Raw genomic sequence first — 23,435 nt, 5'->3', positions numbered from 1 at the left:
GAAGACAGAAAACGTAAGCAAGTGTGTCGTCGTGAGGATTATGTTGCACTGCGCCTCGCGCTTAATTAAATGAGGGAAACGACTTGGAAGTAAAGACTTTAGTGCCGGGTTGTGGCGCGTGGTGACGTCACATTGACGTAAATAGGACACGTGCGTCGCGGCGAGAGAGGGAACGAGAAGAGGAATTGAGCACAGTGCTGCGCGAGACAGTCGACTTGATGACTCTGACCTTTTCCGCGACTAGTGATGTGAAGGTATGGGTGACACAGCTCAAAATACACACTGACACTGACACTCAGTGACACTGACACTGACAGCTACTCTTAGTCTTCTGCTTGCTCTTGGAGTTTTGTTCTTAGAACGGTAAAAGAAAAACTTTGCAAGAAACAGAAAATGTCAACAATAAGAGGAAGTGAAGATAAACAATTAAATGACATATATTCTCTCTCTCTCTCTCTCTCTCTCTCTCTCTCTCTCTCTCTCTCTCTCTCTCTCTCTCTCTCTCTCTCTCTTGTTGATGCCTTATTTGTACATTTTACACGTTTCAGTAGATAAATGTACCTAATTAATTTCATAACATGACTTATGTAACGATGCTACATTGCTATTACTTGCAACGTAGTTGCTTCATCGACTCCTCAGTTTCACGGATTTTTTTCTTCCCTCGAAGTTTCACACGTTTTTTGTTGCTTGAAACATTTCATTATACCTTTCACAATAATATGTCATGTTCGTTTGTATGTATATTTTTGTTTGTTTGTTTAGTCTGTTAATCGTTTGCTTGTTTGTCGTTTGTTTTTATTACTTCTTTAATTGATATTCCAACATTTTAAAACGTATTATCATTAGATTAAACCCTCCCATGGGCGAGGGCTGGATGTAAACAAGAAGGGCAAAGCCCATACGACTCACATGCTTGACCTTGACCTTTACATGACCTTGACCTTCAGCTAAACCTAGCAATGACATCATACACTAAGAACTGCTTTACACATTTTTCCTACCAAAATACATGTGACCTTGACACAAGGTCAAGGTCATCCAAGGTCATGCAACACAAAGCTGTTAATTCAAGACATAGGAAGTACAATGGTGCTTATTGGCTCTTTCTACCATGAGATATGGTCACTTTTAGTGGTTCACTACCTTATTTTGGTCACATTTCATAAGGGTCAAAGTGACCTTGACCTTGATCATATGTGACCAAATGTGTCTCATGATGAAAGCATAACATGTGCCCCACATAATTTTTAAGTTTGAAACAGTTATCTTCCATAGTTCAGGGTCAAGGTCACTTCAAAATATGTATACAATCCAACTTTGAAGAGCTCCTGTGACATTGACCTTGAAGCAAGGTAAACCAAACTGGTATCAAAAGATGGGGCTTACTTTGCCCTATATATCATATATAGGTGAGGTATTAAATCTCAAAAACTTCAGAGAAAATGGGAAAAATGGGAAAAATAGCTGTTTTTTAGACAACATTTATGGCCCCTGCGACCTTGACCTTGAAGCAAGGTCAAGATGCTATGTATGTTGTTTGGGGCCTTGTCATCATACACCATCTTGCCAAATTTGGTACTGATAGACTGAATAGTGTCCAAGAAATATCCAACGTTAAAGTTTTCCGGACGGACGGACGGACGCCGGGACGGACGGACGGACGGACGACTCGGGTGAGTACATAGACTCACTTTTGCTTCGCATGTGAGTCAAAAAGCACCTGTTTGCTTAATGACCCTCGTTAATAAATAATTTGTCATTTGTCATTGTCATTGTCTCTCTCTCTCTCTCACACTTAAACACACACACACACACCTCTGATGAAAAGACGGGGAAGAAGAGAAAGAGACACAGTGATGGCGGGTAGCGACAAAGAATGGACAGAGACAAGATGAAGAGATGGATGCAAGAAGGGGACACAGGACTCAGCGGCAGACATCACAAAACCCGAATGGTCGTACAGGGCGGAACAAGAATCAGAGAGAGAGAGAGAGAGAGAGAGAGAGAGAGAGAGAGAGAGAGAGAGAGAGAGAGAGAGAGAGAATGATGGAACTTTATTTTTCAAGGATAGAGGTTTAAGGCGACGCCTTTTCTTACAACCGGTCCTTACTTCTAATACAAATGTCTAATAAATGATAAACAAGTAAAGCAACATGACAAATAAACAAAGTAAACGAACGAACCAGCAAACAATCGACAAGTAAGCAAACAAGCAAATAAACATAAACAACAAAATGACAAAGTAAGCAACATACAAATCGAAAGCGAAACATGCAACATGTTAATTGAGGTTACACATGTAAAGTGATCGACGGTAAAATTCACACGATACCAACGTTTACACTAAAGCTTATAATGATTATATGGTGTAAATGATGATGATGAAGATGTTGATGATGATGATGATGATGATGATGATGATGATGATGATGATGATGATGATGATGGAAAATCGCAACATAAATTCCACATAATACATATAATAAAGAACATATTTGTGCCATTCATAAAGCTTTGCCAATTGTTGACAGCTACTTGCACATGTTAAGACTAGTGAGAGACAGAGAGAGAGAGACAGAGACAGAGAGAGAGACAGAGACAGAGAGAGAGAGAGACAGAGAGACAGTGAGAGAGAGAGAGAGCGAGACAGACACACAGGCCGACACACATAATTATACACGGACAAAACACACAGAACTGATCAAACTCAACTAAGACGCCGATCACAGCAACACGTCCTGGCTGTGACCAAGCAGTCGCTGCACCAGAGTACGCACACACCGAGATGACCCGAGGACGGAATGCGGCGGCCTGAGAAGGAAGAGGCTGGTGGCAAACCACCACATACGTTGCTCCCCTCTCAACCACCACATACCTTGCTCCCCTCTCAATCTCGCAAGCACACCAGTCCCGCCATGTCTCGCCAAATCTCCAGCAATTCCCTCTCCGGCAGAGATGGGAACAGAAATATGTTAAAAAGTCTGAAAATAAACAGACAGCGCAAACATAACTCAGCTTCTTCAAGGTCGAATGATGTGGGTTAAAAACAACAAAATCAAAATGTTTGTTTACTGCAGAAAAGGACACGCTCGGCAGAGGCTCCTATCAGCCCGGACAACAAACTTTTGGACCAGCACAGCCCCCCCCCCCCCTCCTGCCCCCCACAATAAAAAACAAGTCGCGTAAGGCGAAAATACAATATTTAGTCAAGTAGCTGTCGAACTCACAGAATGAAACTGAACGCAGTGCCATTTTACTCGTAGCATCGTCAGGCCACCGCTCATGGCAAAGGCAGTGAAATTGACAAGAAGAGCGGGGTAGTAGTTGCGCTAAGAAGGATAGCACGCTTTTCTGTACCTCTCTTTGTTTTAACTTTCTGAGCGTGTTTTTAATCCAAACATATCATATCTATATGTTTTTGGAATCAGAAACCGACAAGGAATAAGATGAAAGTGTTTTTAAATTGATTTGGACAATTTAATTTTGATAATAATTTTTATATATTTAATTTTCAGAGCTTGTTTTTAATCCGAATATAACATATTTATATGTTTTTGGAATCAGCAAATGATGGAGAATAAGATAAACGTAAATTTGGATCGTTTTATACATTTTTATTTTTTTTTACAATTTTCCGATTTTTAATGACCAAAGTCATTAATTAATTTTTAAGCCACCAAGCTGAAATGCAATACCGAACCCCGGGCTTCGTCGAAGAATACTTGACCAAAATTTAAACCAATTTGGTTGAAAAATGAGGGCGTGACAGTGCCGCCTCAACTTTCACGAAAAGCCGGATATGACGTCATCAAAGACATTTATCAAAAAAATGAAAAAAACGTTCGAGGATTTCATACCCAGGAACTCTCATGTCAAATTTCATAAAGATCGGTCCAGTAGTTTAGTCTGAATCGCTCTACACACACACACACACACACACACACACGCACGCACGCACGCACATACACCACGACCCTCGTTTCGATTCCCCCTCGATGTTAAAATATTTAGTCAAAACTTGACTAAATATAAAAAGGACTGAGGAAGAGTAAGCAAAGGGTTGTGGACGTCATGCAATCAACCCGGAGAGCACACCACCACACACTCAGTTCTCAACACTGACGTTGGAAGTTACGACCCACACGCTGGTGCGCTCAGTCCTAGCTATGTATGTCATTCTCATGAAAGCCGCACCACACCAACATACCATTACGTTCCGTAAGGACGTTGAAAAGAAACAAGTGGCCCAGGTGAGTTCTTTGTTATGGAGATTCTCATAACTAATCTGACCTCAGCCCACAAAGCACGTAGGGTTCAGCTTTCCCTCCCTCACAAAGAGGCAACGGTATTCGCTGGCAGGAACAGAGGGTGTGCTGTGGGTATGCCTTGCATGTCTCGGCTTTCATAATCTGTTCTCACGACCTGTTCGCCCTGATTCTCTTTCCATACCTTTACCTGAGACCTGTTCACAACATCTGCTTTTGCGCTAACCCCCCCCCCCCCCCCCCCCCCCCCCTCAGTTGCAGAACAATCACCTTTGATTTGTAACGGTATTCCACCTTCTACTTTGGAGTACACTTCCCACAGTCGTCAAGAACTTGCTGACTCTTCACATTTTTCTTTTCGTGCACTGCTCCAAATGTGCATTCAAGTCGTTTAATCGTTAAATGTGCGAAATGCAGTGTCAACTCGATATACCTCTTTCTTATAATCTTTCTTTCGAAAATGTGGCCTGCAGTGTTCGCTAAGCACGCGCCGTTTTCTGGCCTGCAGTGTTCGCTAAGCACGCGCCGTTTCCCAAACGCCCCTGACTTGAAGCGAAATTCCTGTGTCTGATGTGACCTCAACAAAACCTGTTCTCGGGGCAAGCGCTCATCGCCGCAATAAATCGTAAATAAACATCGGATTCAGACATTCGTTGCGATCGATATTTTCACTGGTCCACAACGTGTTATTGTTTGCCACCCCAAGCGGGGCGTAACTCTTCCACAACCTTGAAAATCCTGACAGAGTTATTGCCGGAAAACGTTTATTGCGCCATGGAGACCGTGGTACCACTGGTGTGCCGGGTACCTGTGATATGTCCCACACGATACACTTTCTCAGGTGACGCTACTTGGCAGACGATTGACACGCACTATGCCGGGGCAGGATTCATGCAGGGACTGGCCAGTTTCCATAGGTAGATAATGGGTCGCAGAAAGGCAATTTTGCCATTAAGAGAAAAAGCGTTTTTCAAAAGCATGGTTCAAAATAAATACGCTTATTTATAAACTAACCACAAATCAAGAAATCAACCAGAATATCCAAACTTCAAAACAATGCAGAAATGATCGACCACATGTGAAAATATTGTCCAGCATAATAACTGGTTTTGAACCAGAATTAACAACATATTCAAAGCAGGTGACTAAATGTTTTAACATAGAGGGGGAATCGAGACGAGGGTCGTGGTGTATGTGTGTGTGTGTGTGTGTGAAGAGCGATTCAGAGTAAACCACTGGACCGATCTTTATGAAATTTTACATGAGAGTTCCTGGGTATGATATTATAAGATGTTTGATGGGTTGTTGACAGACCAGCTTTTTTGTCGTCCGAGGGGGAGCATATCGTCTTTTGTTTCATATTTATTGAAGGCCGCGGTCAATAAATATGAAACAAAAGTCGATATGCCCCCCGAGGACCGACAAAAAAAGCTGGTCTGACAACAAACCACCAAACATCGTTTTTGTCATCATTTTGGTAGTGAGAAAATAAGATAACAATCAACACAGGGAGCCATGCTTTGAAACACGGGTTCCGTGCTGATAACCACACGAGTTCCGTGCGGATAACCACTGGCAATCAAAGCTGGCGTGTGAAAGCAACTTTCTGTATTTTTGAGTTCATAAAATGTTGGGATGAACATGTCAGGTTTGAGGATGCACAGTTCTGTTTGTTCATCTCGGTATTCCACTCCCTCGGCTTTCAGTTGTGAGTATTAAGCTTAGTAATCGAATGTGGAAGCTACGTTGGGTCAAACGGGTCACAGAAGATTTGCGTCGTGCAGCGAAGGAAAGAATCGCGATCTTGTTTCCGACTCAGTACCTCTTTGTTTTTCATTTGACCTGTCAATCTGCTTGCTCGGCTTTGTGAGATGTTTGCATGCCTTCTTGCTATTTTCTTTGCTTTTATTTATATTTAGTCAAGTTTTGACTAAATATTTTAACATCGAGGGGGAATCGAAACGAGGGTCGTGGTGTATGTGCGTGCGTGTGTGTGTGTGTGTGTGTGTGCGTGCGTGTGTGTGTGTGTGTAGAGCGATTCAGACTAAACTACTGGACCGATCTTTATGAAATTTGACATGAGAGTTCCTGGGTATGAAATCCCCGAACGTTTTTTTTCATTTTTTTGATAAATGTCTTTGATGACGTCATATCCGGCTTTTCGTGAAAGTTGAGGCGGCACTGTCACGCCCTCATTTTTCAACCAAATTGGTTGAAATTTTGGTCAAGTACTCTTCGACGAAGCCCGGGGTTCGGTATTGCATTTCAGCTTGGTGGCTTAAAAATTAATTAATGACTTTGGTCATTAAAAATCTGAAAATTGTAAAAAAAAATAAAAATTTATAAAACGATCCAAATTTACGTTTATCTTATTCTCCATCATTTGCTGATTCCAAAAACATATAAATATGTTATATTTGGATTAAAAACAAGCTCTGAAAATTAAATATATAAAAATTATTATCAAAATTTTTTTTTCGAAATCAATTTAAAAACACTTTCATCTTATTCCTTGTCGGTTCCTGATTCCAAAAATATATAGATATGATATGTTTGGATTAAAAACACGCTCAGAAAGTTAAAACGAAGAGAGGTACAGAAAAGCGTGCTATCCTTCTCAGCGCAACGAATACCCCGCTCTTCTTGTCAATTCCACGTGCACTGCCTTTGCCACGGGCGGTGGAGTGACGATGCTACGAGTATACGGTCTTGCTGCGTTGCGTTGCGTTCAGTTTCATTCTGTGAGTTCGACAGCTACTTGACTAAATATTGTATTTTCGCCTTACGCGACTTGTTATTTCTTATTTGTGCTTCGTTTATCAATACAACGTCTTGTGCACGGGTCAAAATGTGTGTGTCGGGGGTCAATTGGTTTGACTTGAACTTGATGTTTGTGTTTCTCACACAAAGATACACGCACTCCATGACTTTGTAAGAAGACATAACATATCGGTAGGTTTCATTTGTTTGTGATGAATTTATTGAAGTAGTTTTGTTTTTTTGTTTACTTTTGCCAGTTTGCCAGTTGGCTTTTGGAACTTTGCAAAGCAGTGTCGTGTCGTCTGTTTAGGTCTGGGGAAACGCCAATGAAAAGAGCCGAAGAATCCTCGAGCGTTTCTATTGGGTTTGCTTTTGATTATCCATGTAATAGGGCTTCCTGCAACTATGGTAACCGGGGATTTATTCCCCGGGGAACATGAGATTTATTTCCCAGGTGCTTGTGAATGAAAACTCGTGAAAATGATGACAACACCAGATGTTTTTTTCTTCATTTTTTTGATAAATGTCTTTGATAACATCATATCCGGCTTTTTGTAAAAAATTGATTCAAATTTTGGCCAAGCGATCTTCGACGAAGGCCGGACTTTGGTATTGCATTTCAGTTCGGAGGCTTAAAAATTAATTAATGACTTTAGTCATTAACAATCTGAAAATTGTAATTAAAATTATTTTTTTATAAAACGATCCAAAATTACGATCATCTTATTCTTCATCATTTTCTGATTCCAAAAACATATAAATATGTTATATCAGGATTAAAAACAAGCTCTGAAAATTGAAAATATAAAAATTATGATTCACTGCCTTTTGCACGAGCGGCGGACTACGGTCATTGTGAAACAAGAAGGGCAAAGCCCATACGACTCACATGCTTGACCTTGACCTTTACATGACCTTGACCTTCAGGGTCAAGGTCAAATAACTAAACCTAGCAATGACATCATACACTAAGAACTGCTTTACACATTTTTCCTACCAAAATACATCCAAGGTCATGCAACACAAAGCTGTTAATTCAAGACATAGGAAGTACAATGGTGCTTATTGGCTCTTTCTACCATGAGATATGGTCACTTTTAGTGGTTCACTACCTTATTTTGGTCACATTTCATAAGGGTCAAAGTGACCTTGACCTTGATCATATGTGACCAAATGTGTCTCATGATGAAAGCATAACATGTGCCCCACATAATTTTTAAGTTTGAAACAGTTATCTTCCATAGTTCAGGGTCAAGGTCACTTCAAAATATGTATACAATCCAACTTTAAAGGACCCTTGCGACCTTGACCTTGAAGCAAGGTCAACCAAACTGGTGTCCAAAGATAGGGCTTACATTGCCCTGTATAGCATACATAGCTAAGGTTGCCATTCTCGATAACTTCAGAAAAAAATGCGAAAATGTGAAAAATTGTTTTTAAGACAACAATTACGGCCCCTGTGACCTTGAACTTGAAGTGAGGTCAAGTTGCCGCACATGTTTTTTGAGATCTTGTAACCATACACCATCAGGCCACATCAGGTGTTGATAGACTTAATAGTGTCCAAGAAAATCCAACGTTAAAGTTTTCCGGACGGACGGACGGACGCCGGGACGGACGGACGGACGGACGGACGGACGGACGACTCGGGTGAGTACATAGACTCACTTTTGCTTCGCATGTGAGTCAAAAAAGCAGTGCGTTCAGTTTCATTCTGTGAGTTCCACAGCTTGACTAAATGTAGTAATTTCGCCTTACGCGACTTGTTTTCTAATGTCATGGTTAAGGAAAACTAAACATTTTGACATAACTGTGCCTTGCAGAAATTCATTTCCAACGAAACCTTCTAAGCTTCGTAATAAAGATACATTAGAGCAAGCTTTCTAACGGTGCCAAGCCGATATCAAATAAGTAAGCGCAATACATCAAATACCCCCCCCCCCCCCCCCCCCCCCCGACAGACACGTAAAGGGGCAAGTAGCTGTATATGGAGCGTTGTATCAAAGAGATGTGCGCCTGATTACCGACCATTGCAGCACACCTGGGGAGGCCTGGCACCACGTCTCGTGCAACTCGTGCCACTGTGCAGGCGCGTCAAATCAAACTATCCCTGTAAAACGCCAGCTGGAAAAGGCTGCACAACACAGCCGAGGCAAAGTAACAATAAAAGACGAAAATTGGACGAAATATTCTAACATAAAATATTTCTACAAATAGGCAGCGATAAAATAGAACATTTACGACACACTGCACACTCATAATTGGGACATGACTTAGAGCTATTTAAAGGAAATGCACTGATTTGATGGTTAATATACTTTGGAGGAAAAACACTGCCTGGCTCAGGAACATAATTATCAGAAAGCAGAAAACCGGAGTCACAACGACTGGGAGAAGGAATCAGATTAACATACTGCGTAGTGACGTCACACTAACCAGCAAAACTAACCAATTAGTGATTGATAATGGCGATTTAAAAATGTTGGAAGAAAAAAGATATAATCACTACTTCACTAAGCTTCGCTTATCTGGGCACCGACCAGAAGCTTGCGAGTCGTCGAACGCCTAGTCTGCAATTCCAAAGCAAGACTGAGTGTGGAAAGAAGGCTAATGCAAATCAAGAAACAAAATCGCTAATGTCTGTCAAATCCGGATGAGTCATGCTACAAGCTTACTACGTGGGCAGACTTTTGCAGGATTGTTGTTCCTGTGATGTCGAGGAAAATAATATATTGAGTGAAGGGTCTGCAGGAATGTCGATTCTCTGACCGTCAGGAAAATCCATGGAATGGGGGGGGGGGGGGGGGGGGGGGGGGGGGGCTCGTCAACACTCTGCTCGAGCTGGGTTTGATTGGCTGGTTTATTTATCATAAATACTGTCACAAAAGATGCTTGGTTGGTTGGTTATAGTTTCACTTATCGTCCATACAATATCCCACAAGATTAAAGGCACAGTGCGCCTCCCGTAAACCATCACATATACTGTCAGGCTTTTACACACAGTACAAACACCCTTCCATTTGAACGCTCACCAAACGGGAACATCCTAGGTGCCCTACGAAAAGAGCGAGCAATTTTCAAATAATTAATTTTGCGGATTGTCTCCTCACACAATCGGACCGTGGTGCGTTTTGGCGCTAGACCTAACTTTTAAAATCTAAATAATAAATTGACAGCTTGTTACACGAACATTCTTAAATCATAAAAGATTTCTTTTTTCATCAAGACAAGATCAGTACAATTCGAAGTTTTGAAAGTTTGAAAAAAAGAAATGCCCGGAAGCAGGGTCACGCAAGGTCGTGGTTCTCGTAGCAGACGTCGGTTTTAAGCCTATCGCCAGTTCCTCTGAACAGTCAAAAGCAATCGCGAGAGTTCTTGTGAACCACAGCCGTTTGTTTCGTGCATAGTCAGAGTTACATAATAACGTGCTATTGCAGATAAGCTCACAGCGAGTCGCATTCAAATTACTAACTGACGACTGCATTGTGAAAAAGGGAAATTGGATCACACGGGTTCACGATGGCTCAGGGGTAAGATAAACCACGCAAAAATAAATTCTTTGAAAATTGCTCGCTCTTTACGGAGGGCACCTAGGATGTTCTCAAGCGGTGAGTGTTTAAATGAAAGGGTGTTTGTACTGTGTGTAAAAGCCTGACAGTATCTGTGATGGTTTACGGGAGGCATACTGTGCCTTTAACAAAATAATGACTATCACCGTTCGATCATAGATACTTTATATCTACCCCTGTTCGATGATAGATACTTTATATCTACCCCTGTTCAATGATAGATCTATACTTTATATCTACCCCTGTTAAATGATGGATAGAGGCTCGTCAACGCTCTGCTGGCGCTGGGTTCATTAATAGATCTATGGATAGAGGCTCGTCAACGCTCTGCTCGCACTGGGTTCAATGACAGATCTATACATTATATCTACCCCCTTTCAATGATATATCTATACATTATATCTACCCCCTTTCAATGATAGATCTTTACATTATATCTACCCCCGCAGCCACTCAGTATACCTTTTTCAGTCGAGCACCTGTCCATCCCAACAATAAAACGGGAAAAAAACAACCATTGGGACACTCTACGAGCCAAGGTTGTGTGGCAGAGAGAGAGAGAGAGAGAGAGAGAGAGAGAGAGAGAGAGAGAGAGAGAGAGAGAGAGAGAGAGAGAGAGAGAGAGAGATTGTGAAGAAAGAGACAGAGACACATAGAGAGAGACAGAGACAGCGATGGCAGGGGTTGGAGGCTATATCTGTCCCAGACAGGGAAGAAGCGTGAGAAAGTTGCAGGAATGAGCGGGTCTGGATTGCACTGTTGATCATTTCTCTTCCAGTGCACCCCCCCCCCCCCCCCCTGCCCGCTAGCATCAGGCCTCGCCAGGAGGGCACCGTGTTGGCTCCCTGCCTACATCTATGGCGGCCCACCAGTGCCAACACTGCTCACTGGCAAAAACCACGCCGTCCTTACTTATTTTCACTCATAATGACACACAACACTGCTCACTGGCAAAGATCACGCCGTCCTTACTTATTTTCACTCATAATGACACACAACACTGCTCCCTGGCAAAGATCACGCCGTCCTTACTTATTTTCACTCATAATGACACACAACACGGCTCCCTGGCAAAGATCACGCCGTCCTTACTTATTGTCACTCATAATGACACACAACACTGCTCCCTGGCAAAGATCACGCCGTCTTTACTTATTGTCACTCATAATGACACACAACACTGCTCCCTGGCAAAGATCACGCCGTCCTTACTTATTTTCACTCATAATGACACACAACACTGCTCCCTGGCAAAGATCACGCCGTCTTTACTTATTTTCACTCATAATGACACACAAAACTGCTCACTGGCAAAAACCACGCCGTCCTTACTTATTGTCACTCATAATGACACACAACACTGCTCCCTGGCAAAGATCACGCCGTCTTTACTTATTGTCACTCATCACAACACTGCTCCCTGGCAAAGATCACGCCGTCTTTACTTATTGTCACTCATAATGACACACAACACTGCTCCCTGGCAAAAACCAGCCGTCTTTACTTATTGTCACTCATATTCATAATGACACACAACACTGCTCCCTGGCAAAGATCACGCAGTCTTTACTTATTGTCACTCATAGTGACACACAACACTGCTCCCTGGCAAAGATCACGCCGTCCTTACTTATTTTCACTCATAATGACACACAACACTGCTCCCTGGCAAAGATCACGTCGTCCTTACTTATTGTCACTCATATAATGACACACAACACTGCTCCCTGGCAAAGATCACGCCGTCTTTACTTATTGTCACTCATAATGACACACAACACTGCTCCCTGGCAAAGATCACGCCGTCTTTACTTATTGTCACTCATATTCATAATGACACACAACACTGCTCCCTGGCAAAGATCACGCCGTCTTTACTTATTGTCACTCATAGTGACACACAACACTGCTCCCTGGCAAAGATCACGCCGTCCTTACTTATTTTCACTCATAATGACACACAACACTGCTCCCTGGCAAAGATCACGCCGTCTTTACTTATTGTCACTCATAATGACACACAACACTGCTCCCTGGCAAAGATCACGCCGCCCTTACTTATTGTCACTCATAGTGACACACAACACTGCTCCCTGGCAAAGATCACGCCGTCCTTACTTATTGTCACTCATAGTGACACACAACACTGCTCCCTGGCAAAGATCACGCCGTCTTTACTTATTGTCACTCATAATGACACACAACACTGCTCCCTGGCAAAGATCACGCCGTCTTTACTTATTTTCACTCATAGTGACACACAACACTGCTCCCTGGCAAAGATCACGCCGTCTTTACTTATTGTCACTCATAGTGACACACAACACTGCTCCCTGGCAAAGATCACGCCGTCCTTACTTATTTTCACTCATAATGACACACAACACTGCTCCCTGGCAAAGATCACGCCGTCTTTACTTATTGTCACTCATAATGACACACAACACTGCTCCCTGGCAAAGATCACGCCGTCTTTACTTATTGTCACTCATAGTGACACACAACACTGCTCCCTGGCAAAGATCACGCCGTCTTTACTTATTGTCACTCATAGTGACACACAACACTGCTCCCTGGCAAAGATCACGCCGTCTTTACTTATTGTCACTCATAATGACACACAACACTGCTCCCTGGCAAAGATCACGCCGTTTTTACTTATTGTCACTCATAGTGACACTCAACACTGCTCCCTGGCAAAGATCACGCCGTCTTTACTTATTGTCACTCATAGTGACACACAACACTGCTCCCTGGCAAAGATCACGCCGTCTTTACTTATTGTCACTCATAATGACACACAACACTGCTCCCTGGCAAAGATCACGCCGTCTTTACTTATTGTCACTCATAATGACACACAACACTGCTCCCTGGCAAAGATCACGCCGTCTTTACTTATTGTCACTCATAATGACACAACACTGGAACACAATCTAGGGGTTGAATGCTGTGCCAAAATAAAAACGACAAGAAAACATGAACATCTTTGACAGTGTAACATGCCTACCGACGACAGCTACACAGAACGCTGTGCAGTCATCCCATCAAAATAAGTATTTTGGCGCAAGTATGTCAGTCGTCAGAAAGATTAACCAAAAGTGAAAAGTACTGATATCACAGTGATATTTGCTAAGGCTGATAATAACAAACAATATCGCTGAATAACTGACACCTTACAAGAGAATTACAGGTAAACACCTTTGGCGCTAATCAATAAAAGTATTATTGGAACTAATTACTAATATGCCACCTGAACCGTGACCCAGGGTTACCCACACAGGCAACAAAAAGTGATATCAATTATCAGCCAATCATAATTACCACAGCCAGTTACAAAAACAATGACCATTGTACACGTCATTCACATTTTTGGACAATATCTCTGTCGGTACAGTAGCAGCAAAAAGAAAATGGTATTGTTTGAAATGTTCTGCGAGTATTACATGTACTTATCTGGTGGCACACGGCATCCTCTAACATATTAACTATACTCATCACTAACTGTGAAACACAGGTGATTTAGCAGTAACACTTTCAACTCTCAGTGACTCTAACAAAACTGATTGTGATTTCCATAAGTATGAGTGCCAATACAAAACTGACGATGATTTAAGTAATATGAGTGACAATACAAACTGACAGTGATTATCATAACTATCACTTTAGGTGCTAGCGTGCCGCCATATTCACGGAGCGTCAGGCATCATCTTGCTATATCTTTTTACATTTAGTCAAGTTTTGACTAAATGTTTTAACATAGAGGGGGAATCGAGATGAGGGTCGTGGTGTATGTGTGTGTGTGTGTGTGTGTGTGTGTCTGTCTGTCTGTCTGTGCGTGTGCGTGTGTGTAGAGCGATTCAGAGTAAACTACTGGACCGATCTTTATGAAATTTCACATGAGAGTTCCTGGGTATGATATCCCCAGCTGGTTTTTTTAATTTTTTCGATAAATGTCTCTGATGACGTCATATCCGGCATTTTGTAAAAGTTGAGGCGGCACTGTCACACCCTTATTTTTCAATCAAATTGATTGAAATTTTGGCAAAGGAATCTTCGTCGAAGGCCGGACTTTGGTATTGCATTTCAGCTTGGAGGCTTAAAACTTAATTTATGACTTTGGTCATTAAAAATCTGGAAAATTGTAATTAAAATTATTTCCAAAATTACGTTCATCTTATTTTTCATCATTTTCTGATTCCAAAAACAAATAAATATGTTATATTCGGATTAAAAACAAGCTCTGAAAATTAAAAATATAAAAATTATGATTAAAATAAAATTTCCGAAATCGATTTAAAAACAATTTCATCTTATTCCTTGTAGGTTCCTGATTCCAAAAACATATAGATATGATATGTTTGGATTAAAAACACGCTCAGAAAGTTAAAACGAAGAGACGTACAGAAAAGCGTGTTATGCAGCACAGCGCAACCACTACCGCGCTAAACAGGTTCGTTAATTTCACAGTGTCTAAATAAAATGATGCTCGATTCCGACCAGGTTGTTGGTGTTTGGTGTGTGTCTGAATGAAATGATGCTCTATTCCGACCAGGTTGATGGTGTTTGGTGTGTGTTTGAATAAAATGATGCTCTACTCCGACCAGGTTGATGGTGTTTGGTGTGTGTCTGAATGAAATGATGCTCTACTCCGACCAGGTTGATGGTGTTTGGTGTGTACTTACTTACTTTTACTTAGGCCATTATGAACCCCCGGGGGAGCATAGGCCATCGACGACAATTCTCCATCCGACACGGTCCTGGGCTGCCCTTTCGATCTGGCTCCAGGTCTTCCCCTGCCTGTGTCTGAATGAAATGATGCTCTACTCCGACCAGGTTGATGGTGTTTGGTGTGTGTCTGAATGAAATGATGCTCTACTCCGACCAGGTTGATGGTGTTTGGTGTGTGTCTGAATGAAATGATGCTCTACTCCGACCAGGTTGATGGTGTTTGGTGTGTGTCTGAATGAAATGATGCTCTACTCCGACCAGGTTGATGGTGTTTGGTGTGTGTCTGAATAAAATGATGCTCTACTCCGACCAGGTTGATGGTGTTTGGTGTGTGTCTGAATAAAATGATGCTCTATTCCGACCAGGTTGATGGTGTTTGGTGTGTGTCTGAATAAAATGATGCTCTACTCCGACCAGGTTGATGGTGTTTGGTGTGTGTCTGAATGAAATGATGCTCTATTCCGACCAGGTTGATGGTGTTTGGTGTGTGTCTGAATGAAATGATGCGCTATTCCGACCAGGTTGATGGTGTTTGGTGTGTGTCTGAATGAAATGATGCTCTACTCCGACCAGGTTGATGGTGTTTGGTGTGTGTCTGAATGAAATGATGCTCTACTCCGACCAGGTTGATGGTGTTTGGTGTGTGTCTGAATGAAATGATGCTCTACTCCGACCAAGTTGATGTTTGGCATATGTCAAAATGGTAGGATGCTCTTTACAATCTGAAATCGTGGCGAGATTTGTGGCGGAGAAAGGGAATGATTTTCCCAGGGAGTCGAGTGCCAACATCATCAAACCAATTCATTTCACTCACAGCAAAGTGAGCGAGACAGGCGCTGTCTGCTACACAGTACTCGCTACCTACAACCAAAGGGCTCTTTGCCACTACCCTGCAATTAAAACCTCTACTTGATGTTTCATAAATTCCGACAGAACAAGAAGAGCAAACGCTCGATCGAGTCACTTTCGCAGTTCTGAATATTATATGAGGCATCAGATGGACAGGAAGAAATTGCTATTCACAACACAATGAGTCACGTTCACATAAAATTTGAGCCCGGTCACTTTTATAGTTTCCGAGAAAAGCCCAACGTTAAGTTGTGTGTTGCCGAACAGAAAAGGCTAGTTATCTCCCTTGTTTTTCTGATAACGTTCGTAAAAGGCTACAGATGTAAATACTTTGATGTAAAGAATAATCCTACAAAGTTTCAATCACATCCGATGAACTTTGTCAAAGATATAAAATGTCTAATTTTTCCTTTGACGCTGACCTGTGACCTTGAAAAAGGTCAAAGGTCAACAAAACCATCGTTAAAGTGTAGAGGTCATTGGAGGTCACGACTAAACAAAATATGAGCCCGATCGCTTTGATAGTTTCCGAGAAAAGTCCAACGTTAAGGTGGTGTCTACGGACGGCCGGACGGACGGCCGGCCGGACGGCCGGCCGGACAGACTAACACTGACCGATTACATAGAGTCACTTTTTCTCAAGTGACTCAAAAAAACCCACATAAGAACTACAACATCAGTCAGTACCGCACAATGCTGTGGGTTTCTCCAGGGAGAGTGATTGCCATGATGGGGGAAGTCAGTCCAGGTATTTGCTAAACATGTTTTCTGAACCAGCTCCAAGTTTACATTTGTCAGTTCGCGAAAAGAAGTCAGACAGTGGACTGGACTACCTGATGCCACGGTCTGCCAGGTAAAAGCACTGGACTACCTGATGCCACAGTCTGCCAGGTAAAGCACTGGACTACCTGATGCCACGGTGCCAGGTAAAGCACTGGACTACCTGATGCCACAGTCTGCCAGGTAAAGCACTGGACTACCTGATGCCACGGTCTGCCAGGTAAAAGCACTGGACTACCTGATGCCACGGTCTGACAGGTAAAAGCACTGGACTACCTGATGCCACGTAAAAGCACTGGACTACCTGATGCCACGGTCTGCCAGGTAAAAGTACTGGACTACCTGATGCCACAGTCTGCCAGGTAAAAGCACTGGACTACCTGATGCCACAGTCTGCCAGGTAAAAGCACTGGACTACCTGATGCCACGGTCTGCCAGGTAAAAGCACTGGACTACCTGATGCCACAGTCTGCCAGGTAAAAGCACTGGACTACCTGATGCCACGGTCTGCCAGGTAAAAGCACTGGACTACCTGATGCCACGGTCTGCCAGGTAAAGCACTGGACTACCTGATGCCACAGTCTGCCAGGTAAAGCACTGCTACAAGCGATAGTACAGGTACGCCCATCATCCGTGGAGAACAAATTCCGACTAATGTTCAACACACCCATTCCGAACATGGTTTGTCTATATAAACAGACCAGGGGCTGAAAGTCAGCTGCCAAAATATACATAATTCTTGACAAGATTCTTGGGGGCGAGACATATATGCAGTCCAGAAGGTTTTCAACAAATCGTTTTCAACTTTGCTTAGCTTCTTCGTCTTTTCCTGAAAATAGCCAACGGCAACAAACTTTTAGAATGACTGGAACGCTATCACTCTCGTGCCACATGTGAAAACGCAACCAATTTAGAGATTGTTTTGTTAACGACCCAGGCTGAATGTGGGTGTGGTTAATGACCCAGCCTGAATGTGGGTTTGGTTAACGACCCAGGCTAAATGTGGGTGTGGTTAATGACCCAGGCTGAATGTGGGTGTGGTTAATGACCCAGGCTGAATGTGGGTGTGATTAACGACCCAGGCTGAATGTGGGTGTGGTTAACAACCTAGGCTGAATGTGGGGGTGTGGTTAACAACCTAGGCTGAATGTGGGGGTGTGGTTAACAACCTAGGCTGAATGTGGGTGTGGTTAACGACCCAGGATGAATGTGGGTGTAGTTAACAATCCAGGCTAAATGTGGGTGTGAAAGGACTCCGCCGCAAAATACAAATGTATACAAACGCAGGTTCTGCTGAAGGTGCAAGTGTGCAATCAGCCAATCTTTCATAGACATAGACGGACAGACAGACAGACACACACACAAAGGGGGAGAGTAAGATAGAGAGAGAGCGCGCATACGTGGACCCCCCCCCCCCCCCCCCCCAGCTCACCCCTCTCCGCCCCCCAGTTTAAGACCTCCACAAATCTGCATTTATCAAGTCTTAAGAAGAAGGTAATCTGAAAGCAGAGTTTAATAATATATAACTATGAACAGAAAATCTGATACAGTAATTAAAGGAGGGTTAAATTGAGGTGTCTCAAAAAGGGGGTTCCACTGTAAAGAATATGCAAACAGAGGCGTTCTTTTTAGACTCTCATCATAAACTGAGCAGATTTCTGTATGAAAAAGATTTTGAGAAATTTAAGATGGTGAAATTTAAGCGTTTATCTCTTAATTCCTCAAAGACCACAAAAGATCAAAACTACAGCTATTCAATCCAGGGCCGGACTGGGCTAAGAGGAGGGGGGGGGGGGGGGTTGCCAGTGGTGGTCCTGGGGGATGTTTTCCCTGGCGGGGTCAGGGGCCCCCTGAAGCTGATGGGTAGATCATATTCTGAGATGGAAAATGGTCGCTCCTTGCATGAAACGGCATAAAATAAACAATAATAAAAAATGTTTTAAATGAGTGAGATACATGTTCAGGCTAGGGGGGGGGGGGGGGGGGTTTACGAAAGGGGGAAGATGGGATAGAGTCACTTGTCAATTGTTTCTTGTTCACAAAAGCACTAATCAAAAATTTGCTCCAGGGGCTTGCAACATAGTACAATATATTACCTTACTGGGAGAATGCAAGTTTCCAGTACAAAGGACTTAACATTTCTTACATACTGCTTGACTAAAATCTTTACAAAAATTGACTATATTCTATACAAGAAACACTTAACAAGGGTAAAAGGAGAAACAGAATCCGTTAGTCGCCTCTTACGACATGCTGGGGAGCATCGGGTAAATTCTTCCCCCTAACCCGCGGGGGGTACATGCAGATCAAATTCCATTCTCCATTCAACGTTTCATCAGCTATTAAACCTTCCTCTTCCAGCACTGTCCACCACAGGATGTGTTATGTCAAATAGTTGGAAAACTGTTCCACTCTGCAAGTGCAAATACTTGCAAATTAACTTTCTGGTCAATTTTGAGTGGCTTGATGTTTTGATACAATACAAGTTACAACTAAAGTTTGTTAAATTGTGATAATTATTTCTAGTTGCTCACACCACTTTTCTATCAACATACATACTTCTTAGCTGTGGGGGTTTTCATCAATAATTCTGATTCGTGGGAGGTAACATGAAATGATTCTTGGTTGATTTTTAGTAGATCTTTGCACAACCCTTAAACATGGCTTGGTTGCCGACTCAAAATCAGATACATTTCTACATGAATGACACTGGGCTGTACTTTGAAAACAACAACAACACCAATTCTCAAACAGTTATAGCACTTCAGTGACTACAATGACTCGACAGTGAGTGATTGACAAACAAAGCTATTATTTTAAGATGTATGTCAAGGATAGAAGAGTAAGATAATCAGGGCAAGTAGTTCTCAAGTGGGCCCAGGAAGAGTTCCCTCTGACTACAGAAACAGTTTTAGGAGGTTTGGACTAACAGTACTGAGATAACAAGATTCTGGTGGATCAAAATATTACAGCAACATTATTTTCCTCTGACTCTAACTGATGGCTGATGCGTGTAAAGATACAAGTTGTATCTGTCAAATGACTGTCCAGATTGGGAATCGCAGACCCTTACAACTTAACTGATGACATATTTTACATTTCACTTTTGCCAAGCCTTTGACACCTTTCTCAACAGCAATGTAATTACACCTTTAACTCTCTCTCCCTCAGACATTTGTTTTGAAATAAACTGCACACACGCATCTGTTTAACGTGGGGTAAGCCTGAAGCCCCACGAAAATCCCGTCTCTTTATGGAGCAGCACGACCCAATGCCCCAGATGAACACACTTTTGTTTCCACGCTCTACACACTAACCGGAGTAGTAAGCCTATTTTTAGCAACTGCGGTGATGAATGGATCGCACGACTGGGATTTTCATTACCGCAAATGCCAAGCAAGGACATGAGCGAATTTAACACAATCATAGTATGTAGAAAGATCGTACTCACAATGATATTCTGACGGGAAATTGAAGTTCTGAAAGTCGACGATCACTGTCAAAACGTGCAAATAATGTTGGCACCTGCGACTTCCACCGAGCATACCAATGACGTCATGTGCACGAAGCCAGTCGACAATGACCTTGCGTAGTGCAGCTGCAGACGATTTTTTTCTCACAAGACTTTTTTTCAGTCTGTACCTTACTTGAATTTATTTTGAACAAAATCTTATCAAATTCTGAAGATATCTCCATTCAGTATTTAAAGAACGCTCAATCCGTCTCATAGAAAAGACCAAGTGGTGAACGGTAAAAAAATTTGTAACCTTGACCCCTTCAGTCGCAGTCGGGAAGTTAGTGTCAAATCTGACCGCAATGAGATCGAAAGTAGCAATCATGCAAGTTTACATCTTTAAGAGAAGCCAAATAGCTCTCCGCTTCAAGATTTATCAAATGACCAGGATATTTCAGTGAATTGCTGACATAACACACTGGGGAATAAGCTTTGGAATCGTGCGTAGTACTTGCCCTCAGGCATTGTTTTCGGGGAAACAACTCCATGTTGACGTTCTTTTTACTTTAGTAATAGCCTCCCTTCAATACCAAATTCAGTCTCTTTTATTTCAGCCTGGGTGAATCTTTAAACACACACACACGCTCACACATTATGTATCAAAAAGGCCGTTGCTGGAGAACAGACGAGTCGGTTACGGAGTCTCAGGCTTGGGAAACGCTCTCCAAAAGCTACCTGTATGTTTTATTATTATGAACATTTGTGCGCCTAAATATAGCCCTAGGCGCTTACAAAATATACGATACATAGTGAACATTATACGAAACACAAATCGACAAGGACCAACTTGTCATAACTTAACTGAAAAAATATGTTTTTTGTTTGTTTTTCATTGCATCTACGAAGATTCAGTGACTCGTGAGCTTTGTTGTGGTGATCTTCGATCTTCGATCACCGAAATGCTTTGGAATAAGAATGGAGCAAACTAGAATAAAAGAGGGAAAAAAAGAGGTGGACAGATTTCAGAAATCATAACTTGAATAAATGTAAAAACCAAGCAAAACAGGGCTCGAACCCACGATCTCAAGGTTCCCATGTTCGGAGCACTTACGGTAACACTGTGCCATGCACAAGTGATGTTGATGTCAGCAAAAGAAGGGAGGTCCGATTTTGACAGCTACTTGTGACTGTCAGTTCCCAAGCCTGGGGGCTCCGTAACCGACTAGTCGGTTCACGAGCCACTCCAAATCAAGAAAGTTTATCATTATCATGACTGGTTGTACAACGTGCTTCTGTCATACACAACGAGCTATGCATGTTTTAGTGATCACTAACTATTTGGCATACTTTCCTTGTGTACTCATCCACATCATATGAACTCCGCTTCCAAATAAAACAAGTCGCGTAAGGCGAAAATACATTTAGTTAAGCTGTGAAACTGAACGCACTGCATTTTTTTTCTCACCAAGACCGTATACTCGTAGCATCGTCAGTCCACTGCTCGTGGCAAAGGCAGTAAAATTGACTAGCCAGAATAGCGCGGTAGTGGTTTCGCTGAGCAGGATAGCACGCTTTTCTGTATCTCTGTTCAACTTTCTGAGCTTGTTTTTAATTTTAATATATCATATCTATATGTATTTGGAATCAGGAACCGACAAGGAATAAGATGAACTTGTTTTTAAATCGAGTGGGGAAATTTAATTTTAATAATAATTTTCATAATTTTCAGAGCAGGTTTTTAATCCAAATATGACATATTTATGTTTTTGGAATCAGAAAATAAGATGAAATTATTTTTGGATCGTTTTATAAAAAAAATAATTTTAATAATACAATCTTTAAATTTTTAATGACCAAACTCAAACTAATTTTTAAGCCTCCAAGCTGAAATACAATACCAAAGTCCGGCCTTTGTCGAAGATTGCTTGACCAAAATTTCAATCCATTTGATCGAAAAATGAGAGCGTGACAGTGCGGCCTCAACTATTACAAAAAGCCGGATATGACGTCGTCAAAGACATTTATCAACACACAAAAAAACGTCCGGGGATATCACACTCATGTACAGTTTCATGAAGATCGGTCCTGTAGTTTTCTCCGAATCGCTCTACACATACACACAACTTGACTAAATGTAAAAAGATACCTTGGACGGCAATCGCCGTCAACACGCTGCAGCACCCACATCCACTTACTGATGGATGTCCAACACTGCCTCTACACTTTTACAACCATTCTGTATTTTTACTATCTTTTCTTTTACAAATATATACGGCTTGTGTCTGTCTGTCTGTCTGTCTTTCTTCGCGATGCACGGCCAAAGTTCTCGATGGATCTGCTTCAAATTTGGTGGGCATATTCAGGTAGACCCCAGACACAATCTGCTCGATGAAAATTTTCAACACGTGCTCTCAGCGAACCGATTTTGGTTTTTCTGTACATCCATTCCCAGCAACTCTTCCTTATCTTCTCCAGTGTTTTGCTCGTTTATCTCCCTTCCTTCGTGTGGCGTCAATCGCGTACGGTGTGCTCGGCAAAGCCGGGTGCACCACTCAACCGGCTTTCGCCGGGTCCGACGAAGCTGGTATTCATCTAGTTTACAAATATTTTGTCTCACCTAAATACATGTCATAACCACATGCCCAAGGATGTTTGACTGGGAGGGACAGAGAGAGTGGTGACCAACTTCACACTGAAGGCAAAGTGTGTGTCAGCATAGATTTTGGTTGTTGTGTTTGTTTTATTTACCCAAAACAAATGTCGCCAATGTTGTTACCGAGTTGTCATCATCATCGTGAGAGGTGTGGTTTGCAAAGACGCAGTACTGTGCGAGCTGAAGTAGCAAGGGCGGCCACTGTGGCGTGAGTTGAAGTAGCAAGGGCGGCCACTGTGGCGCGAGTTGAAGTAGCAAAGGCGGCCACTGTGGCGTGATGCCCTCACCTCACTCTATTGAGAATTAGTTGTTGGCTGCTCTTCGTCTTTGTCTTTTATTTATTTGTTTGTTTTTGTTTCTTTTTACAGAAG

At 42.3% G+C, this 23,435-nt stretch overlaps 1 protein-coding gene across 1 annotated transcript in view; it reads right to left on the bottom strand.

The window, feature by feature from the left end:
* The window catches only part of LOC138982653 (protein FAM53A-like), a 145,026-nt gene extending 124,483 nt beyond the window's left edge, over positions 1-20,543 (bottom strand). Inside the window, exon 1 of the mRNA XM_070355977.1 lies at positions 20,409-20,543. The gene's annotated coding sequence lies outside the window, so the exon portion shown is untranslated. The remainder of the gene's footprint in view (positions 1-20,408) is intronic.
* Positions 20,544-23,435: the final 2,892 nt, after the last annotated feature.

The sequence above is a fragment of the Littorina saxatilis genome, linkage group LG12 (assembly GCF_037325665.1).
Source record: "Littorina saxatilis isolate snail1 linkage group LG12, US_GU_Lsax_2.0, whole genome shotgun sequence".
NCBI classification, from domain to species: Eukaryota; Metazoa; Mollusca; class Gastropoda; order Littorinimorpha; family Littorinidae; genus Littorina; species Littorina saxatilis.
This window is presented reverse-complemented; position numbering and strand designations above follow the sequence as displayed.